The sequence below is a fragment of the Taudactylus pleione genome, unplaced genomic scaffold (genome assembly GCF_031769625.1).
Source record: "Taudactylus pleione unplaced genomic scaffold, aTauple2 ptg000967l, whole genome shotgun sequence".
Classification (NCBI taxonomy): Eukaryota; Metazoa; Chordata; class Amphibia; order Anura; family Myobatrachidae; genus Taudactylus; species Taudactylus pleione.
Genome location: NW_028285368.1, coordinates 5,667,674 through 5,692,011, shown reverse-complemented (window position 1 = coordinate 5,692,011; position 24,338 = coordinate 5,667,674). Strand labels below are relative to the sequence as shown.

The 24,338-nt window shown below is 37.4% G+C and overlaps 14 non-coding genes and 80 pseudogenes across 14 annotated transcripts; all 94 read right to left on the bottom strand.

Moving 5' to 3' along the window:
• Positions 1 to 36: 36 nt before the first annotated feature.
• Positions 37 to 155, bottom strand: LOC148455967 (5S ribosomal RNA). The gene has a single exon (XR_015874355.1). It is a non-coding gene; the product is annotated as a 5S ribosomal RNA (ribosomal RNA).
• A 116-nt stretch (positions 156 to 271) lies between these two features.
• Positions 272 to 390, bottom strand: LOC148455966 (5S ribosomal RNA; annotated as a pseudogene).
• A 116-nt stretch (positions 391 to 506) lies between these two features.
• LOC148455965 (5S ribosomal RNA) lies at positions 507 to 625 on the bottom strand (annotated as a pseudogene).
• A 116-nt stretch (positions 626 to 741) lies between these two features.
• LOC148455964 (5S ribosomal RNA) lies at positions 742 to 860 on the bottom strand (annotated as a pseudogene).
• Positions 861 to 975: 115 nt separating this feature from the next.
• LOC148455963 (5S ribosomal RNA) lies at positions 976 to 1,094 on the bottom strand. The gene has a single exon (XR_015873600.1). It is a non-coding gene; the product is annotated as a 5S ribosomal RNA (ribosomal RNA).
• A 115-nt stretch (positions 1,095 to 1,209) lies between these two features.
• Positions 1,210 to 1,328, bottom strand: LOC148455962 (5S ribosomal RNA; annotated as a pseudogene).
• Positions 1,329 to 1,444: 116 nt separating this feature from the next.
• LOC148455961 (5S ribosomal RNA) lies at positions 1,445 to 1,563 on the bottom strand (annotated as a pseudogene).
• Positions 1,564 to 1,679: 116 nt separating this feature from the next.
• On the bottom strand, positions 1,680 to 1,798 carry LOC148455960 (5S ribosomal RNA; annotated as a pseudogene).
• Positions 1,799 to 1,914: 116 nt separating this feature from the next.
• LOC148455959 (5S ribosomal RNA) lies at positions 1,915 to 2,033 on the bottom strand (annotated as a pseudogene).
• A 116-nt stretch (positions 2,034 to 2,149) lies between these two features.
• On the bottom strand, positions 2,150 to 2,268 carry LOC148455958 (5S ribosomal RNA; annotated as a pseudogene).
• Positions 2,269 to 2,384: 116 nt separating this feature from the next.
• Positions 2,385 to 2,503, bottom strand: LOC148455957 (5S ribosomal RNA; annotated as a pseudogene).
• A 116-nt stretch (positions 2,504 to 2,619) lies between these two features.
• On the bottom strand, positions 2,620 to 2,738 carry LOC148455956 (5S ribosomal RNA; annotated as a pseudogene).
• A 116-nt stretch (positions 2,739 to 2,854) lies between these two features.
• Positions 2,855 to 2,973, bottom strand: LOC148455955 (5S ribosomal RNA). Its single transcript, XR_015874565.1, has one exon. It is a non-coding gene; the product is annotated as a 5S ribosomal RNA (ribosomal RNA).
• Positions 2,974 to 3,089: 116 nt separating this feature from the next.
• LOC148455954 (5S ribosomal RNA) lies at positions 3,090 to 3,208 on the bottom strand (annotated as a pseudogene).
• Positions 3,209 to 3,324: 116 nt separating this feature from the next.
• Positions 3,325 to 3,443, bottom strand: LOC148455953 (5S ribosomal RNA; annotated as a pseudogene).
• A 116-nt stretch (positions 3,444 to 3,559) lies between these two features.
• LOC148455952 (5S ribosomal RNA) lies at positions 3,560 to 3,678 on the bottom strand (annotated as a pseudogene).
• A 116-nt stretch (positions 3,679 to 3,794) lies between these two features.
• On the bottom strand, positions 3,795 to 3,913 carry LOC148455951 (5S ribosomal RNA; annotated as a pseudogene).
• Positions 3,914 to 4,029: 116 nt separating this feature from the next.
• Positions 4,030 to 4,148, bottom strand: LOC148455950 (5S ribosomal RNA; annotated as a pseudogene).
• A 116-nt stretch (positions 4,149 to 4,264) lies between these two features.
• Positions 4,265 to 4,383, bottom strand: LOC148455949 (5S ribosomal RNA; annotated as a pseudogene).
• Positions 4,384 to 4,499: 116 nt separating this feature from the next.
• On the bottom strand, positions 4,500 to 4,618 carry LOC148455948 (5S ribosomal RNA; annotated as a pseudogene).
• A 115-nt stretch (positions 4,619 to 4,733) lies between these two features.
• On the bottom strand, positions 4,734 to 4,852 carry LOC148455947 (5S ribosomal RNA). Its single transcript, XR_015873599.1, has one exon. It is a non-coding gene; the product is annotated as a 5S ribosomal RNA (ribosomal RNA).
• A 115-nt stretch (positions 4,853 to 4,967) lies between these two features.
• On the bottom strand, positions 4,968 to 5,086 carry LOC148455946 (5S ribosomal RNA; annotated as a pseudogene).
• Positions 5,087 to 5,202: 116 nt separating this feature from the next.
• Positions 5,203 to 5,321, bottom strand: LOC148455945 (5S ribosomal RNA; annotated as a pseudogene).
• A 116-nt stretch (positions 5,322 to 5,437) lies between these two features.
• LOC148455944 (5S ribosomal RNA) lies at positions 5,438 to 5,556 on the bottom strand (annotated as a pseudogene).
• Positions 5,557 to 5,672: 116 nt separating this feature from the next.
• On the bottom strand, positions 5,673 to 5,791 carry LOC148455943 (5S ribosomal RNA; annotated as a pseudogene).
• A 116-nt stretch (positions 5,792 to 5,907) lies between these two features.
• Positions 5,908 to 6,026, bottom strand: LOC148455942 (5S ribosomal RNA; annotated as a pseudogene).
• Positions 6,027 to 6,368: 342 nt separating this feature from the next.
• Positions 6,369 to 6,487, bottom strand: LOC148455941 (5S ribosomal RNA; annotated as a pseudogene).
• A 116-nt stretch (positions 6,488 to 6,603) lies between these two features.
• LOC148455940 (5S ribosomal RNA) lies at positions 6,604 to 6,722 on the bottom strand (annotated as a pseudogene).
• A 116-nt stretch (positions 6,723 to 6,838) lies between these two features.
• Positions 6,839 to 6,957, bottom strand: LOC148455939 (5S ribosomal RNA; annotated as a pseudogene).
• A 116-nt stretch (positions 6,958 to 7,073) lies between these two features.
• Positions 7,074 to 7,192, bottom strand: LOC148455938 (5S ribosomal RNA; annotated as a pseudogene).
• Positions 7,193 to 7,308: 116 nt separating this feature from the next.
• Positions 7,309 to 7,427, bottom strand: LOC148455937 (5S ribosomal RNA; annotated as a pseudogene).
• A 116-nt stretch (positions 7,428 to 7,543) lies between these two features.
• LOC148455936 (5S ribosomal RNA) lies at positions 7,544 to 7,662 on the bottom strand (annotated as a pseudogene).
• Positions 7,663 to 7,777: 115 nt separating this feature from the next.
• On the bottom strand, positions 7,778 to 7,896 carry LOC148455935 (5S ribosomal RNA; annotated as a pseudogene).
• Positions 7,897 to 8,011: 115 nt separating this feature from the next.
• LOC148455934 (5S ribosomal RNA) lies at positions 8,012 to 8,130 on the bottom strand. Its single transcript, XR_015873598.1, has one exon. It is a non-coding gene; the product is annotated as a 5S ribosomal RNA (ribosomal RNA).
• Positions 8,131 to 8,245: 115 nt separating this feature from the next.
• Positions 8,246 to 8,364, bottom strand: LOC148455933 (5S ribosomal RNA; annotated as a pseudogene).
• Positions 8,365 to 8,480: 116 nt separating this feature from the next.
• LOC148455932 (5S ribosomal RNA) lies at positions 8,481 to 8,599 on the bottom strand (annotated as a pseudogene).
• A 116-nt stretch (positions 8,600 to 8,715) lies between these two features.
• Positions 8,716 to 8,834, bottom strand: LOC148455931 (5S ribosomal RNA; annotated as a pseudogene).
• A 116-nt stretch (positions 8,835 to 8,950) lies between these two features.
• On the bottom strand, positions 8,951 to 9,069 carry LOC148455930 (5S ribosomal RNA; annotated as a pseudogene).
• A 116-nt stretch (positions 9,070 to 9,185) lies between these two features.
• Positions 9,186 to 9,304, bottom strand: LOC148455929 (5S ribosomal RNA; annotated as a pseudogene).
• A 116-nt stretch (positions 9,305 to 9,420) lies between these two features.
• LOC148455928 (5S ribosomal RNA) lies at positions 9,421 to 9,539 on the bottom strand. Its single transcript, XR_015873559.1, has one exon. It is a non-coding gene; the product is annotated as a 5S ribosomal RNA (ribosomal RNA).
• Positions 9,540 to 9,890: 351 nt separating this feature from the next.
• LOC148455927 (5S ribosomal RNA) lies at positions 9,891 to 10,009 on the bottom strand (annotated as a pseudogene).
• Positions 10,010 to 10,360: 351 nt separating this feature from the next.
• LOC148455926 (5S ribosomal RNA) lies at positions 10,361 to 10,479 on the bottom strand (annotated as a pseudogene).
• Positions 10,480 to 10,595: 116 nt separating this feature from the next.
• On the bottom strand, positions 10,596 to 10,714 carry LOC148455925 (5S ribosomal RNA; annotated as a pseudogene).
• A 116-nt stretch (positions 10,715 to 10,830) lies between these two features.
• LOC148455924 (5S ribosomal RNA) lies at positions 10,831 to 10,949 on the bottom strand (annotated as a pseudogene).
• A 116-nt stretch (positions 10,950 to 11,065) lies between these two features.
• LOC148455923 (5S ribosomal RNA) lies at positions 11,066 to 11,184 on the bottom strand (annotated as a pseudogene).
• A 116-nt stretch (positions 11,185 to 11,300) lies between these two features.
• Positions 11,301 to 11,419, bottom strand: LOC148455922 (5S ribosomal RNA; annotated as a pseudogene).
• A 116-nt stretch (positions 11,420 to 11,535) lies between these two features.
• LOC148455921 (5S ribosomal RNA) lies at positions 11,536 to 11,654 on the bottom strand. The gene has a single exon (XR_015874564.1). It is a non-coding gene; the product is annotated as a 5S ribosomal RNA (ribosomal RNA).
• A 116-nt stretch (positions 11,655 to 11,770) lies between these two features.
• Positions 11,771 to 11,889, bottom strand: LOC148455920 (5S ribosomal RNA; annotated as a pseudogene).
• Positions 11,890 to 12,004: 115 nt separating this feature from the next.
• Positions 12,005 to 12,123, bottom strand: LOC148455919 (5S ribosomal RNA; annotated as a pseudogene).
• A 116-nt stretch (positions 12,124 to 12,239) lies between these two features.
• Positions 12,240 to 12,358, bottom strand: LOC148455918 (5S ribosomal RNA; annotated as a pseudogene).
• A 116-nt stretch (positions 12,359 to 12,474) lies between these two features.
• Positions 12,475 to 12,593, bottom strand: LOC148455917 (5S ribosomal RNA; annotated as a pseudogene).
• Positions 12,594 to 12,709: 116 nt separating this feature from the next.
• Positions 12,710 to 12,828, bottom strand: LOC148455916 (5S ribosomal RNA; annotated as a pseudogene).
• Positions 12,829 to 12,943: 115 nt separating this feature from the next.
• LOC148455915 (5S ribosomal RNA) lies at positions 12,944 to 13,062 on the bottom strand. Its single transcript, XR_015873596.1, has one exon. It is a non-coding gene; the product is annotated as a 5S ribosomal RNA (ribosomal RNA).
• A 115-nt stretch (positions 13,063 to 13,177) lies between these two features.
• LOC148455914 (5S ribosomal RNA) lies at positions 13,178 to 13,296 on the bottom strand (annotated as a pseudogene).
• Positions 13,297 to 13,412: 116 nt separating this feature from the next.
• On the bottom strand, positions 13,413 to 13,531 carry LOC148455913 (5S ribosomal RNA; annotated as a pseudogene).
• A 116-nt stretch (positions 13,532 to 13,647) lies between these two features.
• On the bottom strand, positions 13,648 to 13,766 carry LOC148455912 (5S ribosomal RNA; annotated as a pseudogene).
• Positions 13,767 to 13,882: 116 nt separating this feature from the next.
• Positions 13,883 to 14,001, bottom strand: LOC148455911 (5S ribosomal RNA; annotated as a pseudogene).
• A 116-nt stretch (positions 14,002 to 14,117) lies between these two features.
• LOC148455910 (5S ribosomal RNA) lies at positions 14,118 to 14,236 on the bottom strand (annotated as a pseudogene).
• Positions 14,237 to 14,352: 116 nt separating this feature from the next.
• Positions 14,353 to 14,471, bottom strand: LOC148455909 (5S ribosomal RNA). The gene has a single exon (XR_015873558.1). It is a non-coding gene; the product is annotated as a 5S ribosomal RNA (ribosomal RNA).
• A 351-nt stretch (positions 14,472 to 14,822) lies between these two features.
• Positions 14,823 to 14,941, bottom strand: LOC148455908 (5S ribosomal RNA; annotated as a pseudogene).
• Positions 14,942 to 15,292: 351 nt separating this feature from the next.
• Positions 15,293 to 15,411, bottom strand: LOC148455907 (5S ribosomal RNA; annotated as a pseudogene).
• Positions 15,412 to 15,527: 116 nt separating this feature from the next.
• On the bottom strand, positions 15,528 to 15,646 carry LOC148455906 (5S ribosomal RNA; annotated as a pseudogene).
• Positions 15,647 to 15,761: 115 nt separating this feature from the next.
• Positions 15,762 to 15,880, bottom strand: LOC148455905 (5S ribosomal RNA; annotated as a pseudogene).
• Positions 15,881 to 15,996: 116 nt separating this feature from the next.
• On the bottom strand, positions 15,997 to 16,115 carry LOC148455904 (5S ribosomal RNA; annotated as a pseudogene).
• A 116-nt stretch (positions 16,116 to 16,231) lies between these two features.
• Positions 16,232 to 16,350, bottom strand: LOC148455903 (5S ribosomal RNA; annotated as a pseudogene).
• Positions 16,351 to 16,465: 115 nt separating this feature from the next.
• LOC148455902 (5S ribosomal RNA) lies at positions 16,466 to 16,584 on the bottom strand (annotated as a pseudogene).
• A 116-nt stretch (positions 16,585 to 16,700) lies between these two features.
• On the bottom strand, positions 16,701 to 16,819 carry LOC148455901 (5S ribosomal RNA; annotated as a pseudogene).
• Positions 16,820 to 16,935: 116 nt separating this feature from the next.
• LOC148455900 (5S ribosomal RNA) lies at positions 16,936 to 17,054 on the bottom strand (annotated as a pseudogene).
• A 116-nt stretch (positions 17,055 to 17,170) lies between these two features.
• LOC148455899 (5S ribosomal RNA) lies at positions 17,171 to 17,289 on the bottom strand (annotated as a pseudogene).
• Positions 17,290 to 17,405: 116 nt separating this feature from the next.
• On the bottom strand, positions 17,406 to 17,524 carry LOC148455898 (5S ribosomal RNA). Its single transcript, XR_015874562.1, has one exon. It is a non-coding gene; the product is annotated as a 5S ribosomal RNA (ribosomal RNA).
• A 116-nt stretch (positions 17,525 to 17,640) lies between these two features.
• On the bottom strand, positions 17,641 to 17,759 carry LOC148455897 (5S ribosomal RNA; annotated as a pseudogene).
• A 116-nt stretch (positions 17,760 to 17,875) lies between these two features.
• On the bottom strand, positions 17,876 to 17,994 carry LOC148455896 (5S ribosomal RNA). The gene has a single exon (XR_015874031.1). It is a non-coding gene; the product is annotated as a 5S ribosomal RNA (ribosomal RNA).
• A 116-nt stretch (positions 17,995 to 18,110) lies between these two features.
• LOC148455895 (5S ribosomal RNA) lies at positions 18,111 to 18,229 on the bottom strand (annotated as a pseudogene).
• Positions 18,230 to 18,345: 116 nt separating this feature from the next.
• On the bottom strand, positions 18,346 to 18,464 carry LOC148455894 (5S ribosomal RNA; annotated as a pseudogene).
• A 351-nt stretch (positions 18,465 to 18,815) lies between these two features.
• On the bottom strand, positions 18,816 to 18,934 carry LOC148455893 (5S ribosomal RNA; annotated as a pseudogene).
• A 116-nt stretch (positions 18,935 to 19,050) lies between these two features.
• LOC148455892 (5S ribosomal RNA) lies at positions 19,051 to 19,169 on the bottom strand. Its single transcript, XR_015873837.1, has one exon. It is a non-coding gene; the product is annotated as a 5S ribosomal RNA (ribosomal RNA).
• A 350-nt stretch (positions 19,170 to 19,519) lies between these two features.
• Positions 19,520 to 19,638, bottom strand: LOC148455891 (5S ribosomal RNA; annotated as a pseudogene).
• Positions 19,639 to 19,754: 116 nt separating this feature from the next.
• On the bottom strand, positions 19,755 to 19,873 carry LOC148455890 (5S ribosomal RNA; annotated as a pseudogene).
• Positions 19,874 to 19,989: 116 nt separating this feature from the next.
• On the bottom strand, positions 19,990 to 20,108 carry LOC148455889 (5S ribosomal RNA; annotated as a pseudogene).
• A 115-nt stretch (positions 20,109 to 20,223) lies between these two features.
• On the bottom strand, positions 20,224 to 20,342 carry LOC148455888 (5S ribosomal RNA; annotated as a pseudogene).
• A 116-nt stretch (positions 20,343 to 20,458) lies between these two features.
• Positions 20,459 to 20,577, bottom strand: LOC148455887 (5S ribosomal RNA; annotated as a pseudogene).
• Positions 20,578 to 20,693: 116 nt separating this feature from the next.
• Positions 20,694 to 20,812, bottom strand: LOC148455886 (5S ribosomal RNA; annotated as a pseudogene).
• Positions 20,813 to 21,391: 579 nt separating this feature from the next.
• LOC148455885 (5S ribosomal RNA) lies at positions 21,392 to 21,510 on the bottom strand. The gene has a single exon (XR_015873441.1). It is a non-coding gene; the product is annotated as a 5S ribosomal RNA (ribosomal RNA).
• A 116-nt stretch (positions 21,511 to 21,626) lies between these two features.
• Positions 21,627 to 21,745, bottom strand: LOC148455884 (5S ribosomal RNA; annotated as a pseudogene).
• Positions 21,746 to 21,861: 116 nt separating this feature from the next.
• LOC148455883 (5S ribosomal RNA) lies at positions 21,862 to 21,980 on the bottom strand (annotated as a pseudogene).
• A 115-nt stretch (positions 21,981 to 22,095) lies between these two features.
• On the bottom strand, positions 22,096 to 22,214 carry LOC148455882 (5S ribosomal RNA; annotated as a pseudogene).
• Positions 22,215 to 22,330: 116 nt separating this feature from the next.
• LOC148455881 (5S ribosomal RNA) lies at positions 22,331 to 22,449 on the bottom strand (annotated as a pseudogene).
• A 116-nt stretch (positions 22,450 to 22,565) lies between these two features.
• LOC148455880 (5S ribosomal RNA) lies at positions 22,566 to 22,684 on the bottom strand. Its single transcript, XR_015873750.1, has one exon. It is a non-coding gene; the product is annotated as a 5S ribosomal RNA (ribosomal RNA).
• A 351-nt stretch (positions 22,685 to 23,035) lies between these two features.
• LOC148455879 (5S ribosomal RNA) lies at positions 23,036 to 23,154 on the bottom strand (annotated as a pseudogene).
• A 116-nt stretch (positions 23,155 to 23,270) lies between these two features.
• Positions 23,271 to 23,389, bottom strand: LOC148455878 (5S ribosomal RNA; annotated as a pseudogene).
• Positions 23,390 to 23,505: 116 nt separating this feature from the next.
• LOC148455877 (5S ribosomal RNA) lies at positions 23,506 to 23,624 on the bottom strand (annotated as a pseudogene).
• Positions 23,625 to 23,740: 116 nt separating this feature from the next.
• On the bottom strand, positions 23,741 to 23,859 carry LOC148455876 (5S ribosomal RNA; annotated as a pseudogene).
• A 116-nt stretch (positions 23,860 to 23,975) lies between these two features.
• LOC148455875 (5S ribosomal RNA) lies at positions 23,976 to 24,094 on the bottom strand (annotated as a pseudogene).
• A 116-nt stretch (positions 24,095 to 24,210) lies between these two features.
• Positions 24,211 to 24,329, bottom strand: LOC148455874 (5S ribosomal RNA; annotated as a pseudogene).
• Positions 24,330 to 24,338: the final 9 nt, after the last annotated feature.

Genomic DNA, 24,338 nt, shown 5'->3' with positions numbered 1-24,338 from the left:
AATGTAATAGAAAAGAATGTTATGGCTTTATAAGATAACCTACAGCACCTGGTATTCCCAGGTGGTCTCCCATCCAAGTACTAACCTGGCCCAACACTGCATAGCTTCCAAGATCAGACGAGATTGGGCATGTCCAGTGTGGTTTGGCTGTAGGTGCTCAAAAATCTTAACTTTAGACCTCTTTTACTTCTTAACTCAAGTAAATTCATTGATAAGTTGAAAAAATTAAATGTAAAATGTAATAGAAAAGAATGTTATGGCTATATAAAATTACCTACAGCACCTGGTATTACCAGGTGGTCTCCCGTCCCAGTACTAACCAGGCCCAACACTGCATAGCTTACAAGATCAGACGAGATTGGGCATGTCCAGTGTGGTATGGCTGTAGGAGCTCAAAAACATTAACTTTAGACCTCTATTACTTCTTAACTCAAGTAAATTCATTGATAAGTTGAAAAAATTAAATGTAAAATGTAATAGAAAAGAATGTTATGGCAGTATAAAATTACCTACAGCACCTGGTATTCCCAGGTGGTTTCCCATCCAAGTACTAACCAGGCCAAACACTGCATAGCTTCCAAGATCAGACGAGATTGGGCATGTCCAGTGTGGCTTGGCTGAAGGTGTCCAAAAACATTAACTTTAGACCTCTTTTACTTCTTAACTCAAGTAAATACATTGATAAGTTGAAAAAATTAAATGTAAAATGTAATAGAAAAGAATGTTATGGCAGTATAAAATTACCTACAGCACCTGGTATTCCCAGGTGGTCTCCCATCCAAGTACTAACCAGGACCAACACTGCATAACTTCCAAGATCAGACAAGATTGGGCATGTCCAGTGTGGTTTGGCTGTAGGTGCGCAAAAACATTAACTTTAGACCTCTTTTACATCTTAACTCATGTAAATTCAATGATAAGTTGAAAAATGAAATGTAAAATGTAATAGAAAAGAATGTTATGGCAGTATAAAATTACCTACAGCTCCTGGTATTCCCAGGTGGTCTCCCATCCAAGTACTAACCAGGCCCAACACTGCATAACTTCCAAGATCAGACGAGATTGGGCATGTCCAGTGTGGTTTGGCTGTAGGTGCGCAAAAACATTAACTTTAGACCTCTTTTTCTTCTTAACTCATGTAAATTCAATGATAAGTTGAAAAATGAAATGTAAAATGTAATAGAAAAGAATGTTATGGCAGTATAAAATTACCTACAGCTCCTGGTATTCCCAGGTGGTCTCCCATCCAAGTAGAAACCAGGCCCAACACTGCATAGCTTCCAAGACCAGACGAGATTGTTCATGTCCAGTGTGGTTTGGCTGTAGATGCTCAAAAGCATTAAATTTAGACCTCTTTTACTTCTTAACTCAAGTAAATTCATTGATAAGTTGAAAAAATGTAATGTAAAATGTAATAGAAAAGAATGTTATGGCTATATAAAATTACCTACAGCACCTGGTATTCCCAGGTGGTCTCCCGTACCAGTATTAACCAGGCCCAACACTGCATAGCTTCCAAGATCAGACGAGATTGGGCATGTCCAGTGTGGTTTGGCTGTAGGAGCTCAAAAACATTAACTTTAGACCTCTATTACTTCTTAACTCAAGTAAATTCATTGATAAGTTGAAAAAATTAAATGTAAAATGTAATAGAAAAGAATGTTTTGGCTGTATAAAATTACCTACAGCACCTGGTATTTCCAGGTGGTCTCCCATCCAAGTACAAACCAGGCCCAACACTGCATAGCTTCCAAGACCAGACAAGATTGGGCATGTCCAGTGTGGTTTGGCTGTAGGTGCTCAAAAACATTAACTTTAGACCTCTATTACTTCTTAACTCAAGTAAATTCATTGATAAGTTGAAAAAATTAAATGTAAAATGTAATAGAAAAGAATGTTATGGCAGTATAAAATTACCTACAGCACCTGGTATTCCCAGGTGGTCTCCCATCCAAGTACTAACCAGGCCCAACACTGCATAGCTTCCAAGATCAGACTAGATTGGGCATGTCCAGTGTGGTTTGGCTGTAGGTGCTCAAAAACATTAACTTTAGACATCTTTTACTTCTTAACTCAAGTAAATTCATTTATAAGTTGAAAAAATGTAATGTAAAATGTAATAGAAAAGAATGTTTTGGCTGTATAAAATTACCTACAGCACCTGGTATTCCCAGGTGGTCTCCCATCCAAGTACTAACCAGGCCCAACAATGCTTAGCTTCCAAGATCAGACGAGATTGGGCATATCTAGTATGGTTTGGCTGTAGGTGCTCAAAATACTTAACTTTAGACCTCTTTTACTTATTAACTCAAGTAAATTCATTGACAAGTTGAAAAAATTAAATGTAAAATGTAATAGAAAAGAATGTTATGGCAGTATAAAATTACCTACAGCTCCTGGTATTCCGAGGTGGTCTCCCATCCAAGTACTAACCAGGCCCAACACTGCATAGCTTCCAAGATCAGACGAGATTGGGCATGTCCAGTGTGGTTTCGCAGTAGGTGCTCTAAAGCATTAAATTTAGACCTCTATTACTTCTTTACTCAAGTAAATTCATTGATAAGTTGAAAAAATTAAATGTAAAATGTAATAGAAAAGAATGTTATGGCAGTATAAAAGTACTTACAGCACCTGGTATTCCCAGGTGGTCTCCCATCCAAGTACAAACCAGGCCCGACACTGCATAGCTTTCAAGACCAGACGAGATTGGGCATGTCCAGTGTGGTTTGGCTGTAGGTGCTCAAAAACATTAACTTTAGACCTCTATTACTTCTTAACCCAAGTAAATTCATTGATAAGTTGAAATAATTAAATGTAAAATGTAATAGAAAAGAATGTTATGGCTTTATAAAATTACCTACAGCACCTGGTATTCCCAGGTGGTCTCCCATCCAAGTACTAACCTGGCCCAACACTGCATAGCTTCCAAGATCAGACGAGATTGGGCATGTCCAGTGTGGTTTGGCTGTAGGTGCTCAAAAACATTAACTTTAGAACTCTTTTACTTCTTAACTCAAGTAAATTCATTGATAAGTTGAAAAAATTTAATGTAAAATGTAATAGAAAAGAAGGTTATGGCTGTATAAAATTACCTACAGCACCTGGTATTCCCAGGTGGTCTCCCATCCAAGTACTAACCAGGCCTAACACTGCATAGCTTCCAAGATCAGACGAGATTGGGCATGTCCAGTGTGGTTTGACTGTAGGTGCTCAAATACATTAACTTTATACCTCTTTTACTTCTTTACTCAAGTATATTCATTTATAAGTTGAAAAAATTAAATGTAAAATGTAATAGAAAAGAATGTTATGGCTGCATAAAAATACCTACAGCACCTGGTATTCCCAGGCGGTCTCCCAACCAAGTACTACCCAAGCCCAACACTGCATAGCTTCCAAGATCAGATGAGATTGGGCATGTCCAGTGTGGTTTGGCTGTAGGTGCTCAAAAGCATTAAATTTAGACATCTATTACTTCTTAACTCATGTAAATTCATTGATAAGTTGAAAAAATGAAATGTAAAATGTAATTGAAAAGAATGTTATGGCAGTATAAAATTACCTACAGCACCTGGTATTCCCAGGTGGTCTCCCATCCAAGTACTAACCAGGCCCAACACTGCATAGCTTCCAAGATCAGACGAGATTGGGCATGTCCAGTGGGGTTTGACTGTAGGTGCTCAAATACATTAACTTTAGACCTCTTTTACTTCTTTACTCAAGTAAATTCATTGATAAGTTGAAAAAATTAAATGTAAAATGTAATAGAAAAGAATGTTATGGCTGCATAAAAATACCTACAGCACCTGGTATTCCCAGGCGGTCTCCCAACCAAGTACTACCCAAGCCCAACACTGCATAGCTTCCAAGATCAGACGAGATTGGGCATGTCCAGTGTTGTTTGGCTGTAGGTGCTCAAAAACATTAACTTTAGACCTCTTTTACTTCTTAACTCAAGTAAATTCATTGATAAGTTGAAAAAATTAAATGTAAAATGTAATAGAAAAGAATGTTATGGCTATATAAAATTACCTACAGCACCTGGTATTACCAGGTGGTCTCCCGTCCCAGTATTAACCAGGCCCAACACTGCATAGCTTACAAGATCAGACGAGATTGGGCATGTCCAGTGTGGTATGGCTGTAGGAGCTCAAAAACATTAACTTTAGACCTCTATTACTTCTTAACTCAAGTAAATTCATTGATAAGTTGAAAAAATTAAATGTAAAATGTAATAGAAAAGAATGTTATGGCAGTATAAAATTACCTACAGCACCTGGTATTCCCAGGTGGTTTCCCATCCAAGTACTAACCAGGCCAAACACTGCATAGCTTCCAAGATCAGACGAGATTGGGCATGTCCAGTGTGGCTTGGCTGTAGGTGTCCAAAAACATTAACTTTAGACCTCTTTTACTTCTTAACTCAAGTAAATACATTGATAAGTTGAAAAAATTAAATGTAAAATGTAATAGAAAAGAATGTAATGGCAGTATAAAATTACCTACAGCACCTGGTATTCCCAGGTGGTCTCCCATCCAAGTACTAACCAGGACCAACACTGCATAACTTCCAAGATCAGACAAGATTGGGCATGTCCAGTGTGGTTTGGCTGTAGGTGTGCAAAAACATTAACTTTAGACCTCTTTTACATCTTAACTCATGTAAATTCAATGATAAGTTGAAAAATGAAATGTAAAATGTAATAGAAAAGAATGTTATGGCAGTATAAAATTACCTACAGCTCCTGGTATTCCCAGGTGGTCTCCCATCCAAGTACTAACCAGGCCCAACACTGCATAACTTCCAAGATCAGACGAGATTGGGCATGTCCAGTGTGGTTTGGCTGTAGGTGTGCAAAAACATTAACTTTAGACCTCTTTTTCTTCTTAACTCATGTAAATTCAATGATAAGTTGAAAAATGAAATGTAAAATGTAATAGAAAAGAATGTTATGGCAGTATAAAATTACCTACAGCTCCTGGTATTCCCAGGTGGTCTCCCATCCAAGTAGAAACCAGGCCCAACACTGCATAGTTTCCAAGACCAGACGAGATTGTTCATGTCCAGTGTGGTTTGGCTGTAGATGCTCAAAAGCATTAAATTTAGACCTCTTTTACTTCTTAACTCAAGTAAATTCATTGATAAGTTGAAAAAATGTAATGTAAAATGTAATAGAAAAGAATGTTATGGCTATATAAAATTACCTACAGCACCTGGTATTCCCAGGTGGTCTCCCGTCCCAGTATTAAACAGGCCCAACACTGCATAGCTTCCAAGATCAGACGAGATTGGGCATGTCCAGTGTGGTTTGGCTGTAGGAGCTCAAAAACATTAACTTTAGACCTCTATTACTTCTTAACTCAAGTAAATTCATTGATAAGTTGAAAAAATTAAATGTAAAATGTAATAGAAAAGAATGTTATGGCAGTATAAAATTACCTACAGCACCTGGTATTCCCAGGTGGTTTCCCATCCAAGTACTAACCAGGCCCAACACTGCATAGCTTCCAAGATCAGACGAGATTGGGCATGTCCAGTGTGGTTTGGATGTAGGTGACCAAAAACATTAACTTTAGACCTCTTTTACTTCTTAACTCAAGTAAATTCATTGATAAGTTGAAAAAATTAAATGTAAAATGTAATAGAAAAGAATGTTTTGGCTGTATAAAATTACCTACAGCACCTGGTATTTCCAGGTGGTCTCTCATCCAAGTACAAACCAGGCCCAACACTGCATAGCTTCCAAGACCAGACAAGATTGGGCATGTCCAGTGTGGTTTGGCTGTAGGTGCTCAAAAACATTAACTTTAGACCTCTATTACTTCTTAACTCAAGTAAATTCATTGATAAGTTGAAAAAATTAAATGTAAAATGTAATAGAAAAGAATGTTATGGCAGTATAAAATTACCTACAGCACCTGGTATTCCCAGGTGGTTTCCCATCCAAGTACTAACCAGGCCCAACACTGCATAGCTTCCAAGATCAGACGACATTGGCCATGTCCAGTGTGGTTTGGCTGTAGGTGCTCAAAAACATTAACTTTAGACCTCTTTTACTTCTTAACTCAAGTAAATTCATTGATAAGTTGAAAAAATTAAATGTAAAATGTAATAGAAAAGAATATTATAGCAGTATAAAATTACCTACTGCACCTGGTTTTCCCAGGTGGTCTCCCATGCAAGTACTGACCAGGCCCAACACTGCATAGCTTCCAAGATCAGATGACATTGGCCATGGTTTGGCTGCAGGTGCTCAAAAATATTAACTTTAGACCTCTTTTACTTCTTAACTCAAGTAAATTCATTGATAAGTTGAAAAAATTAAATGTAAAATGTAATAGAAAAGAATGTTATGGCAGTATAAAATTACCTACAGCACCTGGTATTCCCAGGTGGTTTCCCATCCAAGTACTAACCAGGCCCAACACTGCATAGCTTCCAAGATCAGACGACATTGGCCATGTCCAGTGTGGTTTGGCTGTAGTTTCTCAAAAATCTTAACTTTAGACCTCTTTTACTTCTTAACTCAAGTAAATTCATTGATAAGTTGAAAAAATGTAATGTCAAATGTAATAGAAAAGAATGTTATTGCTATATAATATTACCTACAGCACCTGGTATTCCCAGGTGGTCTCCCGTCGCAGTACTAACCAGGCCCAACACTGCATAGCTTCCAAGATCAAGCTAGATTGGGCATGTCCAGTGTGGTTTGGCTGTAGGAGCTCAAAAACATTAACTTTAGACCTCTATTACTTCTTAACTCAAGTAAATTCATTGATAAGTTGAAAAAATTAAATGTAAAATGTAATAGAAAAGAATATTATGGAAGTATAAAATTACCTACAGCACCTGGTATTCCCAGGTGGTTTCCCATCCAAGTACTAACCAGACCCAACTCTGTATAGCTTCAAAGATCAGACGAGATTGGGCATGTCCAGTGTGGTTTGGCTGTAGGTGCCCAAACACATTAACTTTAGACCTCTTTTACCTCTTAACTCAAGTAAATTCATTGATAAGTTGAAAAAATTAAATGTAAAATGTAATAGAAAAGAATGTTTTGGCTGTATAAAATTACCTACAGCACCTGGTATTTCCAGGTGGTCTCCCATCCAAGTACAAACCAGGCCCGACACTGCATAGCTTTCAAGACCAGACGAGATTGGGCATGTCCAGTGTGGTTTGGCTGTAGGTGCTCAAAAACATTAACTTTAGAACTCTTTTACTTCTTAACTCAAGTAAATTCATTGATAAGTTGAAAAAATTTAATGTAAAATGTAATAGAAAAGAAGGTTATGGCTGTATAAAATTACCTACAGCACCTGGTATTCCCAGGTGGTCTCCCATCCAAGTACTAACCAGGCCTAACACTGCATAGCTTCCAAGATCAGACGAGATTGGGCATGTCCAGTGTGGTTTGACTGTAGGTGCTCAAATACATTAACTTTATACCTCTTTTACTTCTTTACTCAAGTAAATTCATTTATAAGTTGAAAAAATTAAATGTAAAATGTAATAGAAAAGAATGTTATGGCTGCATAAAAATACCTACAGCACCTGGTATTCCCAGGCGGTCTCCCAACCAAGTACTACCCAAGCCCAACACTGCATAGCTTCCAAGATCAGATGAGATTGGGCATGTCCAGTGTGGTTTGGCTGTAGGTGCTCAAAAGCATTAACTTTAGACCTCTTTTACATCTTAACTCATGTAAATTCAATGATAAGTTGAAAAATGAAATGTAAAATGTAATAGAAAAGAATGTTATGGCAGTATAAAATTACCTACAGCACCTGGTATTCCCAGGTGGTCTCCCATCCAAGTACTAACCAGGACCAACACTGCATAACTTCCAAGATCAGACAAGATTGGGCATGTCCAGTGTGGTTTGGCTGTAGGTGTGCAAAAACATTAACTTTAGACCTCTTTTACATCTTAACTCATGTAAATTCAATGATAAGTTGAAAAATGAAATGTAAAATGTAATAGAAAAGAATGTTATGGCAGTATAAAATTACCTACAGCTCCTGGTATTCCCAGGTGGTCTCCCATCCAAGTACTAACCAGGCCCAACACTGCATAACTTCCAAGATCAGACGAGATTGGGCATGTCCAGTGTGGTTTGGCTGTAGGTGCGCAAAAACATTAACTTTAGACCTCTTTTTCTTCTTAACTCATGTAAATTCAATGATAAGTTGAAAAATGAAATGTAAAATGTAATAGAAAAGAATGTTATGGCAGTATAAAATTACCTACAGCTCCTGGTATTCCCAGGTGGTCTCCCATCCAAGTAGAAACCAGGCCCAACACTGCATAGCTTCCAAGACCAGACGAGATTGTTCATGTCCAGTGTGGTTTGGCTGTAGATGCTCAAAAGCATTAAATTTAGACCTCTTTTACTTCTTAACTCAAGTAAATTCATTGATAAGTTGAAAAAATGTAATGTAAAATGTAATAGAAAAGAATGTTATGGCTATATAAAATTACCTACAGCACCTGGTATTCCCAGGTGGTCTCCCGTCCCAGTATTAACCAGGCCCAACACTGCATAGCTTCCAAGATCAGACGAGATTGGGCATGTCCAGTGTGGTTTGGCTGTAGGAGCTCAAAAACATTAACTTTAGACCTCTATTACTTCTTAACTCAAGTAAATTCATTGATAAGTTGAAAAAATTAAATGTAAAATGTAATAGAAAAGAATGTTATGGCAGTATAAAATTACCTACAGCACCTGGTATTCCCAGGTGGTTTCCCATCCAAGTACTAACCAGGCCCAACACTGCATAGCTTCCAAGATCAGACGAGATTGGGCATGTCCAGTGTGGTTTGGATGTAGGTGACCAAAAACATTAACTTTAGACCTCTTTTACTTCTTAACTCAAGTAAATTCATTGATAAGTTGAAAAAATTAAATGTAAAATGTAATAGAAAAGAATGTTTTGGCTGTATAAAATTACCTACAGCACCTGGTATTTCCAGGTGGTCTCCCATCCAAGTACAAACCAGGCCCAACACTGCATAGCTTCCAAGACCAGACAAGATTGGGCATGTCCAGTGTGGTTTGGCTGTAGGTGCTCAAAAACATTAACTTTAGACCTCTATTACTTCTTAACTCAAGTAAATTCATTGATAAGTTGAAAAAATTAAATGTAAAATGTAATAGAAAAGAATGTTATGGCAGTATAAAATTACCTACAGCACCTGGTATTTCCAGGTGGTCTCCCATCCAAGTACTAACCAGGCCCAACACTGCATAGCTTCCAAGATCAGACTAGATTGGGCATGTCCAGTGTGGTTTGGCTGTAGGTGCTCAAAAACATTAACTTTACACATCTTTTACTTCTTAACTCAAGTAAATTCATTGATAAGTTGAAAAAATGTAATGTAAAATGTAATAGAAAAGAATGTTTTGGCTGTATAAAATTACCTACAGCACCTGGTATTCCCAGGTGGTCTCCCATCCAAGTACTAACCAGGCCCAACAATGCTTAGCTTCCAAGATCAGACGAGATTGGGCATGTCCAGTATGGTTTGGCTGTAGGTGCTCAAAATACTTAACTTTAGACCTCTATTACTTCTTAACTCAAGTAAATTCATTGATAAGTTGAAAAAATTAAATGTAAAATGTAATAGAAAAGAATGTTATGGCAGTATAAAAGTACCTACAGCACCTGGTATTCCCAGGATGTCTCCCATCCACGTACTAACCATGCCCAACACTGCATAGCTTCCAAGATAAGATGACATTGGCCATGTCCTGTATGGTTTGTTTGTAGGTGCTCAAAAATATTAACTTTAGACCTCTTTTACTTATTAACTCAAGTAAATTCATTGACAAGTTGAAAAAATTAAATGTAAAATGTAATAGAAAAGAATGTTATGGCAGTATAAAATTACCTACAGCTCCTGGTATTCCGAGGTGGTCTCCCATCCAAGTACTAACCAGGCCCAACACTGCATAGCTTCCAAGATCAGACGAGATTGGGCATGTCCAGTGTGGTTTCGCAGTAGGTGCTCTAAAGCATTAAATTTAGACCTCTATTACTTCTTTACTCAAGTAAATTCATTGATAAGTTGAAAAAATTAAATGTAAAATGTAATAGAAAAGAATGTTATGGCAGTATAAAAGTACTTACAGCACCTGGTATTCCCTGGTGGTCTCCCATCCAAGTACTAACCATGCCCAACACTGCATAGCTTCCAAGATCAGATGACATTGGCCATGTCCAGTATGGTTTGGCTGCAGGTGGTCAAAAATATTAACTTTAGACCTCTTTTACTTCTTAACTCAAGTAAATTCATTGATAAGTTGAAAAAATTAAATGTAAAATGTAATAGAAAAGAATGTTATGGCAGTATAAAATTACCTACAGCACCTGGTATTCCCAGGTGGTTTCCCATCCAAGTACTAACCAGGCCCAACACTGCATAGCTTCCAAGATCAGACGACATTGGCCATGTCCAGTGTGGTTTGGCTGTAGGTGCTCAAAAACGTTAACTTTAGACCTCTTTTACTTCTTAACTCAAGTAAATTCATTGATAAGTTGAAAAAATTAAATGTAAAATGTAATAGAAAAGAATGTTATGGCAGTATAAAATTACCTATAGCACCTGGTATTCCCAGGTGGTTTCCCATCCAAGTACTAACCAGGCCCAACACTGCATAGCTTCCAAGATCAGACGACATTGGCCATGTCCAGTGTGGTTTGGCTGTAGTTTCTCAAAAATCTTAACTTTAGACCTCTTTTACTTCTTAACTCAAGTAAATTCATTGATAAGTTGAAAAAATGTAATGTCAAATGTAATAGAAAAGAATGTTATTGCTATATAATATTACCTACAGCACCTGGTATTCCCAGGTGGTCTCCCATCGCAGTACTAACCAGGCCCAACACTGCATAGCTTCCAAGATAAGGCTAGATTGGGCATGTCCAGTGTGGTTTGGCTGTAGGAGCTCAAAAACATTAACTTTAGACCTCTATTACTTCTTAACTCAAGTAAATTCATTGATAAGTTGAAAAAATTAAATGTAAAATGTAATAGAAAAGAATATTATGGAAGTATAAAATTACCTACAGCACCTGGTATTCCCAGGTGGTTTCCCATCCAAGTACTAACCAGACCCAACTTTGCATAGCTTCAAAGATCAGACGAGATTGGGCATGTCCAGTGTGGTTTGGCTGTAGGTGCCCAAAAACATTAACTTTAGACCTCTTTTACCTCTTAACTCAAGTAAATTCATTGATAAGTTGAAAAAATTAAATGTAAAATGTAATAGAAAAGAATGTTTTGGCTGTATAAAATTACCTACAGCACCTGGTATTTCCAGGTGGTCTCCCATCCAAGTACAAACCAGGCCCGACACTGCATAGCTTCCAAGACCAGACGAGATTGGGCATGTCCTGTGTGGTTTGGCTGTAGGTGCTCAAAAACATTAACTTTAGACCTCTATTACTTCTTAACCCAAGTAAATTCATTGATAAGTTGAAAAATTTAAATGTAAAATGTAATAGAAAAGAATGTTATGGCTTTATAAAATTACCTACAGCACCTGGTATTCCCAGGTGGTCTCCCATCCAAGTACTAACCTGGCCCAACACTGCATAGCTTCCAAGATCAGACGAGATTGGGCATGTCCAGTGTGGTTTGGCTGTAGGTGCTCAAAAACATTAACTTTAGAACTCTTTTACTTCTTAACTCAAGTAAATTCATTGATAAGTTGAAAAAATTTAATGTAAAATGTAATAGAAAAGAAGGTTATGGCTGTATAAAATTACCTATAGCACCTGGTATTCCCAGGTGGTCTCCCATCCAAGTACTAACCAGGCCCAACACTGCATAGCTTCCAAGATCAGACGAGATTGGGCATGTCCAGTGTGGTTTGACTGTAGGTGCTCAAATACATTACGTTAGACCTCTTTTACTTCTTTACTCAAGTAAATTCATTGATAAGTTGAAAAAATTAAATGTAAAATGTAATAGAAAAGAATGTTATGGCTGCATAAAAATACCTACAGCACCTGGTATTCCCAGGCGGTCTCCCAACCAAGTACTACCCAAGCCCAACACTGCATAGCTTCCAAGATCAGATGAGATTGGGCATGTCCAGTGTGGTTTGGCTGTAGGTGCTCAAAAGCATTAAATTTAGACGTCTATTACTTCTTAACTCATGTAAATTCATTGATAAGTTGAAAAAATGAAATGTAAAATGTAATTGAAAAGAATGTTATGGCAGTATAAAATTACCTACAGCACCTGGTATTCCCAGGTGGTCTCCCATCCAAGTACTAACCAGGCCCAACACTGCATAGCTTCCAAGATCAGACGAGATTGGGCATGTCCAGTGGGGTTTGACTGTAGGTGCTCAAATACATTAACTTTAGACCTCTTTTACTTCTTTACTCAAGTAAATTCATTGATAAGTTGAAAAAATTAAATGTAAAATGTAATAGAAAAGAATCTTATGGCTGCATAAAAATACCTACAGCACCTGGTATTCCCAGGCGGTCTCCCAACCAAGTACTACCCAAGCCCAACACTGCATTGCTTCCAAGATCAGACAAGATTGGGCATGTCCAGTGTGGTTTGGCAGTAGGTGCTCAAAAATCTTAACTTTAGACCTCTTTTACTTCTTAACTCAAGTAAATTCATTGATAAGTTGAAAAAATTAAATGTAAAATGTAATAGAAAAGAATGTTATGGCAGTATAAAATTACCTACAGCACCTGTTATTCCCAGGTGGTCTCCCATCCAAGTACTAACCAGGACCAACACAGCATAACTTCCAAGATCAGACAAGATTGGGCATGTCCAGTGTGGTTTGGCTGTAGGTGCGCAAAAACATTAACTTTAGACCTCTTTTACATCTTAACTCATGTAAATTCAATGATAAGTTGAAAAATGAAATGTAAAATGTAATAGAAAAGAATGTTATGGCAGTATAAAATTACCTACAGCTCCTGGTATTCCCAGGTGGTCTCCCATCCAAGTACTAACCAGGCCCAACACTGCATAACTTCCAAGATCAGACGAGATTGGGCATGTCCAGTGTGGTTTGGCTGTAGGTGCGCAAAAACATTAACTTTAGACCTCTTTTTCTTCTTAACTCATGTAAATTCAATGATAAGTTGAAAAATGAAATGTAAAATGTAATAGAAAAGAATGTTATGGCAGTATAAAATTACCTACAGCTCCTGGTATTCCCAGGTGGTCTCCCATCCAAGTAGAAACCAGCCCCAACACTGCTTAGCTTCCAAGACCAGACGAGATTGTTCATGTCCAGTGTGGTTTGGCTGTAGATGCTCAAAAGCATTAAATTTAGACCTCTTTTACTTCTTAACTCAAGTAAATTCATTGATAAGTTGAAAAAATGTAATGTAAAATGTAATAGAAAAGAATGTTATGGCTATATAAAATTACCTACAGCACCTGGTATTCCCAGGTGGTCTCCCGTCCCAGTATTAACCAGGCCCAACACTGCATAGCTTCCAAGATCAGACGAGATTGGGCATGTCCAGTGTGGTTTGGCTGTAGGAGCTCAAAAACATTAACTTTAGACCTCTATTACTTCTTAACTCAAGTAAATTCATTGATAAGTTGAAAAAATTAAATGTAAAATGTAATAGAAAAGAATGTTATGGCAGTATAAAATTACCTACAGCACCTGGTATTCCCAGGTGGTTTCCCATCCAAGTACTAACCAGGCCCAACACTGCATAGCTTCCAAGATCAGACGAGATTGGGCATGTCCAGTGTGGTTTGGATGTAGGTGACCAAAAACATTAACTTTAGACCTCTTTTACTTCTTAACTCAAGTAAATTCATTGATAAGTTGAAAAAATTAAATGTAAAATGTAATAGAAAAGAATGTTTTGGCTGTATAAAATTACCTACAGCACCTGGTATTTCCAGGTGGTCCCCCATCCAAGTACAAACCAGGCCCAACACTGCATAGCTTCCAAGACCAGACAAGATTGGGCATGTCCAGTGTGGTTTGGCTGTAGGTGCTCAAAAACATTAACTTTAGACCTCTATTACTTCTTAACTCAAGTAAATTCATTGATAAGTTGAAAAAATTAAATGTAAAATGTAATAGAAAAGAATGTTATGGCAGTATAAAATTACCTACAGCACCTGGTATTCCCAGGTGGTCTCCCATCCAAGTACTAACCAGGCCCAACACTGCATAGCTTCCAAGATCAGACTAGATTGGGCATGTCCAGTGTGGTTTGGCTGTAGGTGCTCAAAAACATTAACTTTAGACATCTTTTACTTCTTAACTCAAGTAAATTCATTGATAAGTTGAAAAAATGTAATGTAAAATGTAATAGAAAAGAATGTTTTGGCTGTATAAAATTACCTACAGCACCTGGTATTCCCAGGTGGTCTCCCATCCAAGTACTAACCAGGCCCAACAATGCTTAGCTTCCAAGATCAGACGAGATTGGGCATGTCCAGTATGGTTTGGCTGTAGGTGCTCAAGATACTTAACTTTAGACCTCTATTACTTCTTAACTCAAGTAAATTCATTGATAAGTTGAAAAAATGAAATGTAAAATGTAATAGAAAAGAATGTTATGGCAGTATAAAAGTACCTACAGCACCTGGTATTCCCAGGATGTCTCCCATCCATGTACTAACCATGCCCAACACTGCATAGCTTCCAAGATAAGATGACATTGGCCATGTCCTGTATGGTTTGTTTGTAGGTGCTCAAAAATATTAACTTTAGACCTCTTTTACTTATTAACTCAAGTAAATTCATTGACAAGTTGAAAAAATTAAATGTAAAATGTAATAGAAAAGAATGTTATGGCAGTATAAAATTACCTACAGCTCCTGGTATTCCGAGGTGGTCTCCCATCCAAATACTAACCAGGCCCAACACTGCATAGCTTCCAAGATCAGACGAGATTGGGCATGTCCAGTGTGGTTTCGCAGTAGGTGCTCTAAAGCATTAAATTTAGACCTCTATTACTTCTTTAGTCAAGTAAACTCATTGATAAGTTGAAAAAATTAAATGTAAAATGTAATAGAAAAGAATGTTATGGCAGTATAAAAGTACTTACAGCACCTGGTATTCCCTGGTGGTCTCCCATCCAAGTACTAACCATGCCCAACACTGCATAGCTTCCAAGATCAGATGACATTGGCCATGTCCAGTATGGTTTGGCTGCAGGTGCTCAAAAATATTAACTTTAGACTTCTTTTACTTCTTAACTCAAGTAAATTCATTGATAAGTTGAAAAAATTAAATGTAAAATGTAATAGAAAAGAATGTTATGGCAGTATAAAATTACCTACAGCACCTGGTATTCCCAGGTGGTTTCCCATCCAAGTACTAACCAGGCCCAACACTGCATAGCTTCCAAGATCAGACGACATTGGCCATGTCCAGTGTGGTTTGGCTGTAGGTGCTCAAAAACATTAACTTTAGACCTCTTTTACTTCTTAACTCAAGTAAATTCATTGATAAGTTGAAAAAATTAAATGTAAAATGTAATAGAAAAGAATGTTATAGCAGTATAAAATTACCTACTGCACCTGGTTTTCCCAGGTGGTCTCCCATGCAAGTACTGAGCAGGCCCAACACTGCATAGCTACCAAGATCAGACGAGATTGGGCATGTCCTGTGTGGTTTGGCTGTAGGTGCTCAAAACTTTAACTTAAGACCTCTATTACTTCTTAACTCAAGTAAATTCATTGATAAGTTGAAAAAATTAAATGTAAAATGTAATAGAAAAGAATGTTATGGCAGTATAAAATTACCTACAGCACCTGGTATTCCCAGGTGGTCTCCCATCCAAGTACTAACCAGGCCCTACACTGCATAGATTCCAAGATCAGATGACATTGGCCATGTCCAGTATGGTTTGGCTGCAGGTGCTCAAAAATATTAACTTTAGACCTCTTTTACTTCTTAACTCAAGTAAATTCATTGATAAGTTGAAAAAATTAAATGTAAAATGTAATAGAAAAGAATGTTATGGCAGTATAAAATTACCTACAGCACCTGGTATTCCCAGGTGGTTTCCCATCCAAGTACTAACCAGGCCCAACACTGCATAGCTTCCAAGATCAGACGACATTGGCCATGTCCAGTGTGGTTTGGCTGTAGGTGCTCAAAAACATTAACTTTAGACCTCTTTTACTTCTTAACTCAAGTAAATTCATTGATAAGTTGAAAAAATTAAATGTAAAATGTAATAGAAAAGAATGTTATAGCAGTATAAAATTACCTACTGCACCTGGTTTTCCCAGGTGGTCTCCCATGCAAGTACTGACCAGGCCCAACACTGCATAGCTACCAAGATCAGATGAGATTGGGCATGTCCTGTGTGGTTTGGCTGTAGGTGCTCAAAACTTTAACTTAAGACCTCTATTACTTCTTAACTCAAGTAAATTCATTGATAAGTTGAAAAAATTAAATGTAAAATGTAATAGAAAAGAATGTTATGGCAGTATAAAATTACCTACAGCACCTGGTATTCCCAGGTGGTTTCCCATCCAAGTACTAACCAGGCCCAACATTGCATAGCTTCCAAGATCAGACGACATTGGCCATGTCCAGTGTGGTTTGGCTGTAGTTTCTCAAAAATCTTAACTTTAGACCTCTTTTACTTCTTAACTCAAGTAAATTCATTGATAAGTTGAAAAAATGTAATGTCAAATGTAATAGAAAAGAATGTTATTGCTATATAATATTACCTACAGCACCTGGTATTCCCAGGTGGTCTCCCATCGCAGTATTAACCAGGCCCAACACTGCATAGCTTCCAAGATCAGGCTAGATTGGGCATGTCCAGTGTGGTTTGGCTGTAGGAGCTCAAAAACATTAACTTTAGACCTCTATTACTTCTTAACTCAAGTAAATTCATTGATAAGTTGAAAAAATTAAATGTAAAATGTAATAGAAAAGAATATTATGGAAGTATAAAATTACCTACAGCACCTGGTATTCCCAGGTGGTTTCCCATCCAAGTACTAACCAGACCCAACTCTGCATAGCTTCAAAGATCAGACGAGATTGGGCATGTCCAGTGTGGTTTGGCTGTAGGTTCCCAAAAACATTAACTTTAGACCTCTTTTACCTCTTAACTCAAGTAAATTCATTGATAAGTTGAAAAAATTAAATGTAAAATGTAATAGAAAAGAATGTTTTGGCTGTATAAAATTACCTACAGCACCTGGTATTTCCAGGTGGTCTCCCATCCAAGTACAAACCAGGCCCGACACTGCATAGCTTCCAAGACCAGACGAGATTGGGCATGTCCAGTGTGGTTTGGCTGTAGGTGCTCAAAAACATTAACTTTAGACCTCTATTACTTCTTAACCCAAGTAAATTCATTGATAAGTTGAAAAAATTAAATGTAAAATGTAATAGAAAAGAATGTTATGGCTTTATAAAATTACCTACAGCACCTGGTATTCCCAGGTGGTCTCCCATCCAAGTACTAACCTGGCCCAACACTGCATAGCTTCCAAGATCAGACGAGATTGGGCATGTCCAGTGTGGTTTGGCTGTAGGTGCTCAAAAACATTAACTTTAGAACTCTTTTACTTCTTAACTCAAGTAAATTCATTGATAAGTTGAAAAAATTTAATGTAAAATGTAATAGAAAAGAAGGTTATGGCTGTATAAAATTACCTACAGCACCTGGTATTCCCAGGTGGTCTCCCATCCAAGTACTAACCAGGCCCAACACTACATAGCTTCCAAGATCAGACGAGATTGGGCATGTCCAGTGTGGTTTGACTGTAGGTGCTCAAATACATTAACTTTAGACCTCTTTTACTTCTTTACTCAAGTAAATTCATTGATAAGTTGAAAAAAATAAATGTAAAATGTAATAGAAAAGAATGTTATGGCTGTATAAAAATACCTACAGCACCTGGTTTTCCCAGGTGGTCTCCCAACCAAGTACTACCCAAGCCCAACACTGCATAGCTTCCAAGATCAGATGAGATTGGGCATGTCCAGTGTGGTTTGGCTGTAGGTGCTCAAAAGCATTAAATTTAGACGTCTATTACTTCTTAACTCATGTAAATTCATTGATAAGTTGAAAAAATGAAATGTAAAATATAATTGAAAAGAATGTTATGGCAGTATAAAATTATCTACAGCACCTGGTATTCCCAGGTGGTCTCCCATCCAAGTACTAACCAGGCCCAACACTGCATAGCTTCCAAGATCAGACGAGATTGGGCATGTCCAGTGGGGTTTGACTGTAGGTGCTCAAATACATTAACTTTAGACCTCTTTTACTTCTTTACTCAAGTAAATTCATTGATAAGTTGAAAAAATTAAATGTAAAATGTAATAGAAAAGAATGTTATGGCTGCATAAAAATACCTACAGCACCTGGTATTCCCAGGCGGTCTCCCAACCAAGTACTACCCAAGCCCAACACTGCATAGCTTCCAAGATCAGACGAGATTGCGCATGTCCAGTGTGGTTTGGCTGTAGGTGCTCAAAAGCATTAAATTTAGACGTCTATTACTTCTTAACTCATGTAAATTCATTGATAAGTTGAAAAAATGAAATGTAAAATGTAATTGAAAAGAATGTTATGGCAGTATAAAATTACCTACAGCACCTGGTATTCCCAGGTGGACTCCCATCCACATAATAACCATGCCCAACACTGCACAGCTTCCAAGATCAGATGACATTGGCCATGTCCAGTGTGGTTTGGCTGTAGGTGCTCAAAAACATTAACTTTAGACCTCTTTTACTTCTTAACTCAAGTAAATTCATTGATAAGTTGAAAAAATTAAATGTAAAATGTAATAGAAAAGAATGTTATGGCAGTATAAAATTACCTACAGCACCTGGTATTCCCAGGTGGTCTCCCATCCAAGTACTAATCATGCCCAACACTGCATAGCTTCCAAGATCAGATGACATTGGCCATGTCCAGTGTGGTTTGGCTGTAGGTGCCCAAAAACATTAACTTTAGACCTCTTTTACATCTTAACTCAAGTAAATTCATTGATAAGTTGAAAAAATTAAATGTAAAATGTAATTGAAAAGAATGTTATGGCAGTATAAAATTACCTACAGCACCTGGTATTCCCAGGTGGTTTCCCATCCAAGTACTAACCAGGCCCAACACTGCATAGCTTCCAAGATCAGACGAGATTGGGCATGTCCAGTGTGGTTTGGCTGTAGGTGCCCAAAAACATTAACTTTAGACCTCTTTTACTTCTTAACTCAAGTAAATTCATTGATAAGTTGAAAAAATTAAATGTAAAATGTAATTGAAAAGAATGTTTTGGCTGTATAAAATTACCTACAGCACCTGGTATTCCCAGGTGGACTCCCATCCACATAATAACCATGCCCAACACTGCACAGCTTCCAAGATCAGATGACATAGGCCATGTCCAGTGTGGTTTGGCTGTAGGTGCTCAAAAACATAACCTTTAGACCTCTTTTACTTCTTAACTCATGTAAATTCAATGATAAGTTGAAAAATGAAATGTAAAATGTAATAGAAAAGAATGTTATGGCAGTATAAAATTACCTACAGCACCTGGTATTCCCAGGTGGTTTCCCATCCAAGTACAAACTAGGCCCAACACTGCATAGCTTCCAAGACCAGACGAGATTGGGCATGTCCAGTGTGGTTTGGCAATAGGTGCTCAAAAGCATTAAATTTAGACCTCTATTACTTCATAACTCAAGTAAATTCATTGATAAGTTGAAAAAATTAAATGTAAAATGTAATAGAAAAGAATGTTATGGCTGCATAAAAATACCTACAGCACCTGGTATTCCCAGGCGGTCTCCCAACCAAGTACTACCCAAGCCCAACACTGCATAGCTTCCAAGATCAGACGAGATTGGGCATGTCCAGTGTGGTTTGGCTGTAGGTGCTCAAAAGCATTAAATTTAGAAATCTATTACTTCTTAACTCATGTAAATTCATTGATAAGTTGAAAAAATGAAATGTAAAATGTAATTGAAAAGAATGTTATGGCAGTATAAAATTACCTACAGCACCTGGTATTCCCAGGTGGTCTCCCATCCAAGTAATAACCAGGCCCAACACTGCATAACTTCCAAGATCAGATGAAATTGGGCATGTCCAGTGTGGTTTGGCTGTAGGTGCGCAAAAACATTAACTTTAGACATCTTTTACTTCTTAACTCATGTAAATTCAATGATAAGTTGAAAAATTAAATGTGAAATGTAATAGAAAAGAATGTTATGGCAGTATAAAATTACCTACAGCTCCTGGTATTCCCAGGTGGTCTCCCATTCAAGTACTAACCAGGCCCAATACTGCATAGTTTCCAAGATCAGATGACATTGGGCATGTCCAGTGTGGTTTGGCTGTAGGTGCTCAAAAACATTAACTTTAGACCTCTATTACTTCTTAACTCAAGTAAATTCATTGATAAGTTGAAAAAATTAAATGTAAAATGTAATAGAAAAGAATGTTATGGCAGTATAAAATTACCTACAGCACCTGGTATTCCCAGGTGGTCTCCCATCCAAGTACTAACCAGGCCCAACACTGCATAGCTTCCAAGATCAGACTAGATTGGGCATGTCCAGTGTGGTCTGGCTGTAGGTGCTCAAAAAAATTAACTTTAGGCCTCTTTTACTTCTTAACTCAAGTAAATTCATTGATAAGTTGAAAAAATTAAATGTAAAATGTATTAGAAAAGAATGTTTTGGCTGTATAAAATTACCTACAGCACCTGGTATTTCCAGGTGGTCTCCCATCCAAGTACAAACCAGGCACTACACTGCATAGCTTCCAAGACCAGACGAGATTGGGCATGTCCACTGTGGTTTGGCTGTAGATGCTCAAAAGCATTAAATTTAGACCTCTATTACTTCTTAACTCAAGTAAATTCATTGATAAGTTGAAAAAATTAAATGTAATAGAAAAGAATGTTATGGCAGTATAAAAGTACCTTCAGCACCTGGTATTCCCAGGTGGTCTCCCATCCAAGTACTAAAAATGCCCAACACTGCATAGCTTCCAAGATCAGATGACATTGGCCATGTCCAGTATGGTTTGGCTGCAGGTGCTCAAAAATATTAACTTTAGACCTCTTTTACTTCTTAACTCAAGTAAATTCATTGATAAGTTGAAACAATTAAATGTAAAATGTAATAGAAAAGAATGTTATGGCAGTATAAAATTACCTATAGCACCTGGTATCCCCAGGTGGTTTCCCATCCAAGTACTAACCAGGCCCAACACTGCATAGCTTCCAAGATCAGACGACATTGGCCATGTCCAGTGTGGTTTGGCTGAAGTTTCTCAAAAATCTTAACTTTAGACCTCTTTAACTTCTTAACTCAAGTAAATTCATTGATAAGTTGAAAAAATGTAATGTAAAATGTAATAGAAAAGAATGTTATGGCTATATAAAATTACCTACAGCACCTGGTATTCCCAGGTGGTCTCCCGTCCCAGTACTAACCAGGCCCAACACTGCATAGCTTCCAAGATCAGATGAGATTGGGCATGTCCAGTGTGGTATGGCTGTAGGAGCTCAAAAACATTAACTTTAGACCTCTATTACTTCTTAACTCAAGTAAATTCATTGATAAATTGAAAAAATTAAATGTAAAATGTAATAGAAAAGAATGTTATGGCAGTATAAAATTACCTACAGCACCTGGTATTCCCAGGTGGTTTCCCATCCAAGTACTAACCAGGCCCAACACTGCATAGCTTCCAAGATCAGACGAGATTGGGCATGTCCAGTGTGGTTTGGCTGTAAGTGTCCAAAAACATTAACTTTAGACCTCTTTTACTTCTTAACTCAAGTAAATTCATTGATAAGTTGAAAAAATTAAATGTAAAATGTAATAGAAAAGAATGTTTTGGCTGTATAAAATTACCTACAGCACTTGGTATTTCCAGGTGGTCTCCCATCCAAATACAAACCAGGCCCAACAATGCTTAGCTTCCAAGATCAGACGAGATTGGGCATGTCAAGTGTGGTTTGGCTGTAGGTGCCCAAAAACATTAACTTTAGACCTCTATTACTTCTTAACTCAAGTAAATTCAATGATAAGTTGAAAAATGAAATGTAAAATGTAATAGAAAAGAATGTTATGGCAGTATAAAATTACCTACAGCTCCTGGTATTCCCAGGTGGTCTCCCATCTAAGTACTAACCAGGCCCAACACTGCATAGCTTCCAAGATCAGACGAGATTGGGCATGTCCAGTGTGGTTTGGCAGTAGATGCTCAAAAGCATTAAATTTAGACCTCTATTACTTCTTTACTCAAGTAAATTCATTGATAAGTTGAAAAAATTAAATGTAAAATGTAATAGAAAAGAATGTTATGGCAGTATAAAAGTACCTACAGCACCTGGTATTCCCTGGTGGTCTCCCAACCAAGTACTGACCAGGCCCAACACTGCATAGCTACCAAGATCAGATGAGATTGGGCATGTCCTGTGTGGTTTGGCTGTAGGTGCTCAAAAACTTTAACTTAAGACCTCTATTACTTCTTAACTCAAGTAAATTCATTGATAAGTTGAAAAAATTAAATGTAAAATGTAATAGAAAAGAATGTTATGGCAGTATAAAATTACCTACAGCACCTGGTATTCCCAGGTGGTCTCCCATCCAAGTACTAACCAGGCCCAACACTGCATAACTTCCAAGATCAGACGAGATTGGGCATGTCCAGTGTGGTTTGGCTGTAGGTGCTCAAAAACATTAACTTTAGACCTCTATTACTTCTTTACTCAAGAAAATTCATTGATAAGTTGAAAAAATTAAATGTAAAATGTAATAGAAAAGAATGTTATGGCAGTATAAAATTACCTACAGCACCTGGTATTCCCAGGTCGTTTCCCATCCAAGTACTAACCATGCCCAACACTGCATAGCTTCCAAGATCAGACGACATTGGCCATGTCCAGTGTGGTTTGGCTGTAGTTTCTCAAAAATCTTAACTTTAGACCTCTTTTACTTCTTAACTCAAGTAAATTCATTGATAAGTTGAAAAAATGTAATGTCAAATGTAATTGAAAAGAATGTTATGGCTATATAAAATTACCTACAGCACCTGGTATTCCCAGGTGGTCTCCCGTCGCAGTACTAACCAGGCACAACACTGCATAGCTTCCAAGATCAGGCGAGATTGGGCATGTCCAGTGTGGTTTGGCTGTAGGAGCTCAAAAACATTAACTTTAGACCTCTATTACTTCTTAACTCAAGTAAATTCATTGATAAGTTGAAAAAATTAAATGTAAAATGTAATAGAAAAGAATATTATGGCAGTATAAAATTACCTACAGCACCTGGTATTCCCAAGTGGTTTCCCATCCAAGTACTAACCAGACCCAACTCTGCATAGCTTCAAAGATCAGACGAGATTGGGCATGTCCAGTGTGGTTTGGCTGTAGGTGCCCAAAAACATTAACTTTAGACCTCTTTTACCTCTTAACTCAAGTAAATTCATTGATAAGTTGAAAAAATTAAATGTAAAATGTAATAGAAAAGAATGTTTTGGCTGTATAAAATTACCTACAGCACGTGGTATTTCCAGGTGGTCTCCCATCCAAGTACAAACCAGGCCCGACACTGCATAGCTTCCAAGACCAGACGAGATTGGGCATGTCCAGTGTGGTTTGGCTGTAGCTGCTCAAAAACATTAACTTTAGACCTCTATTACTTCTTAACCCAAGTAAATTCATTGATAAGTTGAAAAAATTAAATGTAAAATGTAATAGAAAAGAATGTTATGGCTTTATAAAATTACCTACAGCACCTGGTATTCCCAGGTGGTCTCCCATCCAAGTACTAACCTGGCCCAACACTGAATAGCTTCCAAGATCAGACGAGATTGGGCATGTCCAGTGTGGTTTGGCTGTAGGTGCTCAAAAACATTAACTTTAGAACTCTTTTACTTCTTAACTCAAGTAAATTCATTGATAAGTTGAAAAAATTTAATGTAAAATGTAATAGAAAAGAAGGTTATGGCTGTATAAAATTACCTACAGCACCTGGTATTCCCAGGTGGTCTCCCATCCAAGTACTAACCAGGCCCAACACTGCATAGTTTCCAAGATCAGACGAGATTGGGCATGTCCAGTGTGGATTGGCTGTAGGTGCTCAAATACATTAACTTTATACCTCTTTTACTTCTTTACTCAAGAAAATTCATTGATAAGTTGAAAAAATTAAATGTAAAATGTAATAGAAAAGAATGTTATGGCTGCATAAAAATACCTACAGCACCTGGTATTCCCAGGAGGTCTCCCAACCAAGTACTAACCAGGCTCAACACTGCATAGCTTCCAAGATCAGATGAGATTGGGCATGTCCAGTGGGGTTTGACTGTAGGTGCTCAAATA